Raw genomic sequence first — 6,690 nt, forward strand, 5'->3', positions numbered from 1 at the left:
TTATGACTACCAATGATGTGTGCCCCCTTTTTTAAACCCAAATGTGTAGTAAAGTTGTTCATATACCATGCCCAGAATAAAATATATCACAAGCAGCTATAAACTTAGGAAGTTGACAGATACCCCTGGAGGACAATTAGAAAGATCTGATGCCACTTTACGACACTAAGGAAAATCTTGCAAATATACTGTTTCTTCATGTCCCCCTCTCCCCGACTCCCATTGATAAAAGAGCCCCACAGTATAAAAGGAGACACTGGTGTTTTCTATTTCTGAAAGCAGACTCCTACTTCTAGAGTTCCTCCCATTCTCTTCCTGTGACCAGGTGAAATGGCACCTTCTCTTTGAAATCTTCTATAATTCCTCCAGTCAGAATTAATTGTCCCTACCTCTGTGCTCCTTATACTTTCATGTATTTGCATATCACCACCTTTTGCCTTTGATCTTCTCTGATAGCCACTTAACATACCCATTTTTTCCAATGGAGTATGCACTGTTGAGGGTGACAATTGAAGTTTTCACATTTGTCACCCTCAAGGTCCACAGCACAGTACCTGTTTTTATTAGGTGCCATCGAGTCGGTTCCAACTCATAGCGACAATATGTACAACACAATGAAACACTGCCCAGTCCTGCACCAACCTCACAATCATTACTATATTTGAGCCCATCATCGCAACCAGTGTGTCAATTCATCTCATTGACAGTCCTCCCCTTTTTCATTGACCCTCTACTTTACCAAGCATGATCTCCTTCTCCAGGGATTAGTCTCTTCTGAAAACATGGCCAAAGTACGAGAGATGAAGTCTGGTCATTCTCACTTCTGAGGAGCATTCTGGCTGTATTTCCTCCATCACAGATTTGTTCGTTCTTGCAGCAGTTCGTTCTCCTAGCAGTCCACGATACATTCAATAGTCTTCACAAAACAATTCAAATTCTTCAATTCTTTTGAGGTTTTATTCATTGTCTAGCTTTCACATGCATATGAGGCTGTTGAAAATAGCTGCATCTTTGCCTTCAAAGTGACATCTTTGCTATTTAATACTTTAAAGAGGTCTTTTGCAGCAGAATTACCAAATGCAATATATTGTTTGACTTCTTGACTGCTGTTTCCATAGGTGTTGATTGTGAATCCAAGTAAAATGAAATCTTTGACAACCTCAATCTTTTCCCCACTCATCATGATGTTTATTGGTTTAGTTGTGAGGATTTTTTTTTTTTGTTTTGTTTTCTTTATGTTGAGGAATATTCCATGCTGAAGGTGTACTCTTTGATCTTCATCAGTAAGTACTTCAAGTCATCTTCACTTTCAACAAGCAGAGTTGTGTCCATCTGCGTATCACAAGTTGTTAATGAGTCTTCCTCCAATCCTGATGCTGTGTTCTTCATGTAATCCAGCTTCTTGGGTTATTTGATAAGCATACAGGTTGAATAAATATGGTACCTAGCATATATTTAGTTAATTCTGGAAGAAGGTTCAGAAGAAGAAAGTAGGAGAGGAAATAAGAGAGAGAAGAAAGGAATGGTTAACATATCAGGGCCATTATCCACAGGGCCCAGAGAACCCTTCCTTTGGTAATGGTGATGGGCTTCATTGAACTCTCCTTCTGATCACTCCCCAGTCTTCTTCACAGGAGGTTGTATCTTGGAGGGTGGGGGGATGCTGATGATGAATGAGAATGGAAGGATGCAGCCTCTCTACATCTCACACTCCACAGACCTGCTAGAGGTTATGTATGGAATGCTGGGTATATACTACAGGATGCGGCCTGGAACCCTGGAGCCAGAGCCAGGGTGAGAGCATTCCAAATAGCTACAGGCTGCCTTGGAAAAGCAGATTGCTGGGAGCTTGTCAGACTGTGAAGTGAAAGGCTTTTGGACTGAGAGCTACGAAAAGGATGAATGTTTTCCTGTATGACCTCACAACACTTGCCTCAGTATCCCTTGTAGGTGAAGAAAGAAGAGTTAGGGTTACATCCACTGAAGCAATGGTTCTCAAAGTGGAGTCCACAGAGCATGAGCATCACCTGGGAACTTGTTAGAAATGCAAATTCTTGCCCCATCCTTGACAGTCTTACTGAATCAGAAACTCTGGAGAAAGGGTCCAGAAATTTGGATTTTAATAAGCCTTCCAGGTGATTCTTAAAGTGCACTGAAGTTTGAGAAGCACTGAGGATGTAATGTCCTCCAAGTGAGTATTGGAACACACAAGTGTACCCAAGTAAATCTGGTCAGGCTAGGCTTAGTACCTTCCAGTACCCTATGTCACCCCCACATAACTACACCGCCCTCCTTTACACCTGTCTATAATACAAATGAAGCCCCCAGAAGGAGCCATAAGAAGCCAGTGGGCACCAATTGGGTCTGCAAGGTGTTTTCTAAATCAGACAAACTCCTGGCAATTGGTGAGGATCCAGGAAATCTGTGCCAGATGCATCCGATGATTCCGCTCATCCAGGTACTATTAGCAGAGGAGCAATGGGAGCGATACCTGGTTCATGTTTTTAAAATTATAAAATGTTATAAAACCAAGAAAACAAACCTACTGCCATTGAGTTGATTCCAAGTCATAGCACTCTATAGGATGGAGCAGGATTGCCCCCTAGGGTTTTCAAGGCTGTAAATCTTTACAGCCTCATCTGTCTCCCACAGAGCAGCTGGTGGTTTCAAACCACCAAACTTTTTAGTTACCAGCCAAATGCCTTAACCACTGTTCCTAAAATGTTTTGTTGTTGTTGTTATTTGTCATTGAGTTGGACCTGACTCATAGCAACCCCTCCTTGGGTTTCCGAGGTGGTATCACTACGCAAGTAGATTGCCCAACCTTCCTTCCGAAGAGTGGCTGGTGGGTTTGAACCGCCAGCCTTCTGGTTAGCAGTCAAGTGTCTTAGGCACTACACTACCAGAGCTGCTAAATTTGCCATAGTTGATGACTCTTCCTAGCTGCCAGATTGAACTTTTAAAGCTCAAAAGCCTTCTATGACTCCCTAGTTCCTAGCCAGTTAAATGCAGTCTACTGGTTCTAGCCTACAAAGTCCCCCCTGTTCTGGCTACAAATCCACTTTTCCTGTAACACTGAACATAGTTATTTATAACCACCTCAAGTTATTATTATTATTAATATTTGGGACACAGTAGAACATGTTTCCATTAATTAATTACATTAGTTGCCTATGCATCTCATTTGCCCATGTAGCTCCTAGTAATAAGGGCACAGGAGACCTTGGAGCAAACAGAACAGTGCCTTGCAAATAGGAGGAGCACCATACATGTCTAAGTATCTGCTAATTGATATATGTTTTCATTTTTTATTTTGACAAAGTGTTTTAATTATAAAAGTAACATAATTATGGTAAGTACATGGAAGGATGAAAGGTTCCCTCTTAACAGAAGAATAAGCTATTAACAGTTTCTCTTGTTCATTTCAGAAACTAAGCATATGCAATAATATATTCATGTGTGATATAAATCTTTTTAAATACAATGTTCTGTAGTTTGTCTTTTTTCATGTTTTGCTATTATAACAAGCATTCTTTGTATTCATTCATTTGAATTCTCATCTCCTATGTGTGAGATACTGTGCAAAAGGCTATGTCTACATAGCTAAATAATGATCCTTGCCTGGTGGAACTTACAGTCTACCAGCAGAAATAAACAAAATAAACAAGGGAGTAGATATATAATTATAAATTGTGTAAGTGCTGTGAGGGAAGTGAAGTGTGTCATGATAAAGTAATAGAGGACACCAACCAAGACAGGATAGTCAGGGAAAGACTCTGAGAAGCTGATATTTAAATTGATACCTAAACTATGGTAGAGCATCCAGGCATAGGGAACAGCATTTGCAAAGGGGTCTCCATGAGTCAGAATCAACTCAATGACAACTAACAACAGCAATGAGATGGGAAAGAGCTTGGCATTTTTGAGGAATGGAAAAGATGCCAATGTGGCTGGAAGGTGGTAGATGTGGGAGAATGACCTGACATGATGTTAGAGAGGTAGGCAGAGACCGATTGTACAAAACCTTGTAAGCCATGATAAGGATTTGGGTTTTCTCTAATGTGCTGTGGTAAACCACTGGAGAATTTTATTCAGAGGAGTAGTATCATCAGAATGATATATTTGTTTAAAGATTATTCATCTACTCTATGAAGAACAGATTGGAATGGGGCAAGGGTGGTGTGACACCAGGGAAGAAACTACTTAAATAGTCCAGACAAGAGATGGTGATGGTTTGGGCTAGAGTTGCAGAGATAGACAGGTTCAAAATATATTTAGAAGGTAGAACTGACATTCATAACAAGAATGGGTGTGAAGATTGAATAAGAGAGACCTGGATAACTAAAGCATTATGAGCCCTTTTATTGACATGGGGGACATTGGGAGAAGAATAAGTTTGTAGGCGGAAGATGAATCAAGGGTCCCCTTTGAACATATGGTTTGAGATGTTTGTGAGACAGCCAAGTGGAGTATCAAGTATGTGATTAATCACAAGTCTGGAGCTCCAAAAACATATTTGGGCTGAAGATAAAAATGTGTCAGCATATCTGAGTCAGGGCAAATTTTGAAAGATTGATGATACAGGAGAGAAACATGAGGAGAAATGATGGTAAAAGTGACTACCCTTCCTTAGGAGGAACAACACTTCCTGCTTGTGCAAGAAGAAAGAGCAACAGTCCATAGGTGGGGTGATAGGAAGATAAGGGAGCTCTGAACCATAGTTTTTTGTACATGAAGCATAAGACAAGGGTCATCCACTAAGAAGGGAAGTGAGTGGAGAGGAGGATTGAGGAGAGAGAAATGTATGAAATAGTCACTTCAGTGATTAGAAAAGCAAGATTGAGGAAGAAACTAGAGAAATATTACAGTATTACTGGTAGCGTTGAGAGCCCACGAGGTTTGAAATCATGTATAAAGTGAAACCTGTCTGTCTAATCGTATACATTTCTCCAGCTACTTGGGCACAAGAATGGAGAAGATGAGTGTTTAAGGATGGTGGTGTAGTGCCTAAGGCATCTGACTGCTAACCAGAAGACTGGCGGTTCAAACCCACCAGCCACTCCTCAGAAGGAAGGTTGGGCAATCTATTTCTGTAGTGATAACACCTTGGAAACCCAAGGAAGGGGGTCGCTATGAGTTGGATCTGACTTGATGGCAGTGGGTTTGGTTTGCTTGGTTTTATGTTTGTCAGACTCTAGTAAAAATGTCTAAAAATGAAATTATTGAGTCAAAGGGTATATACATTTTCAGTGTTGATAGATGTCACTGTCAATCAGTATTTACAGGTTCCAATGGAAACACACACACACATACTTTCCATCCCTGTTAGACTATTTCAAAACAACAGAAATAAAAACATTCACTAGATTATAGTGTTATTAAGACCAATAACTCAGAGTATCAAAAATAGAAAAGTTTAATGCAATTTAAAGATTGAAACAGAAATTTACTTGTATAGTTCACCTTGTGTGTGTGTGAAGTTGTTGCTGCTTGTATGTTGTTTGAGTAAGGGGCTTAGGTTATGTGTATGTGTGTGTGTATTTGAAAATGGAAAATGAGCTTCCTCACTCTGAATGGATCCAAAGACATCATGATCAAGCCCAGAGTGTACCATAAGTGGTTTGTGGTTATTACCACTGATTTTTCAGAATGTCTTCCCATTGTGCAAGTCTCTGTCAGGGAAATAGAGTGGTTTGGCTAGAGATGACTGGGATTTGCTATGAGTGGGGTGAAACTGTCAGATTTATAAGGCTTTTTCTCTTGAAAATATATAGCCTTCCTTTTTCATTTACAGTAACTATAAAGCCCATTCCAGGCTGGTGCTTTCTAATCACTTGGCTCTGGCTCCCCATGTTCTAATGAATGCACAGCACATCTCTCAGAAGGACAGCATTCCCAGCTGACACATCAGATAGGAAACACAGAGTGATGTGGGCCTGAGATTCTGGGTGTCCATGTTTCTATAGTTCTCTCCTTTCACTTACCAGTCAAAGGTTATTATAACTAATTGGGTGTCTGTTCTCCACTGGCTCTCACAGTCTGATCTACACACACGTAGCTTCACTGATGGGATTACCATGTGGCCTGGGGAATGAGTGTTGATCAAAGTACCATCCATCCTCTTGCTCTCCCACTCTTTTTTTGAATTCCAGCTCTGCCTCCAGAAATGTCCCTAAAACTCAATTCATATGCTTTCTTCATAAACTGACAGGACTCAGGGAGTGTAAGTGTCTAGAATCATATCTCATAAAGCTCAGCTTCAGAAATTTCAGTGTGTTTGAGTCTAAGCCAGTCAAATGCACTAAAAACTGGCTGGAGGAAGAAGGCAAACGTGGAGAATGATGAGTGACTCTGGGCTGCACTGGGGGAGCCTGCTGGGAGGCCATCAGGGATTAGGAACCATTTAATTGTTGTCCCTCTCATCTTCATTCATGATCTAGAAGACAGATGTTAAAGCTACCTTAATGAGAATGTAGGCAGTACTAAATGAGAGGCATTCTCTAAGACACAGAAAATGTAGGTGTAAAGTACACAGGGGAAAAAAAAAAAAAAAAAGTCCTTTGTCAAAGAGCCCCTGCTAGTAGAGAAAGTTCATATCTTCATTCATGATCTAGAAGACAGATGTTAAAGCTACCTTAATGAGAATGTAGGCAGTACTAAATGAGAGGCATTCTCTAAGACACAGAAAAT

At 40.5% G+C, this 6,690-nt stretch overlaps 1 protein-coding gene across 1 annotated transcript in view; it reads left to right on the forward strand.

Moving 5' to 3' along the window:
• HPSE2 (heparanase 2 (inactive)) overlaps positions 1 to 6,690 on the forward strand; it is a 967,353-nt gene that overhangs the window by 890,002 nt on the left and 70,661 nt on the right. The window lies entirely within an intron of this gene.

The sequence above is a fragment of the Orycteropus afer genome, unplaced genomic scaffold (genome assembly GCF_000298275.1).
Source record: "Orycteropus afer afer isolate SDZICR_OR568_19922 unplaced genomic scaffold, OryAfe1.0 scaffold00064, whole genome shotgun sequence".
In the NCBI taxonomy this organism is placed as follows: domain Eukaryota; kingdom Metazoa; phylum Chordata; class Mammalia; order Tubulidentata; family Orycteropodidae; genus Orycteropus; species Orycteropus afer.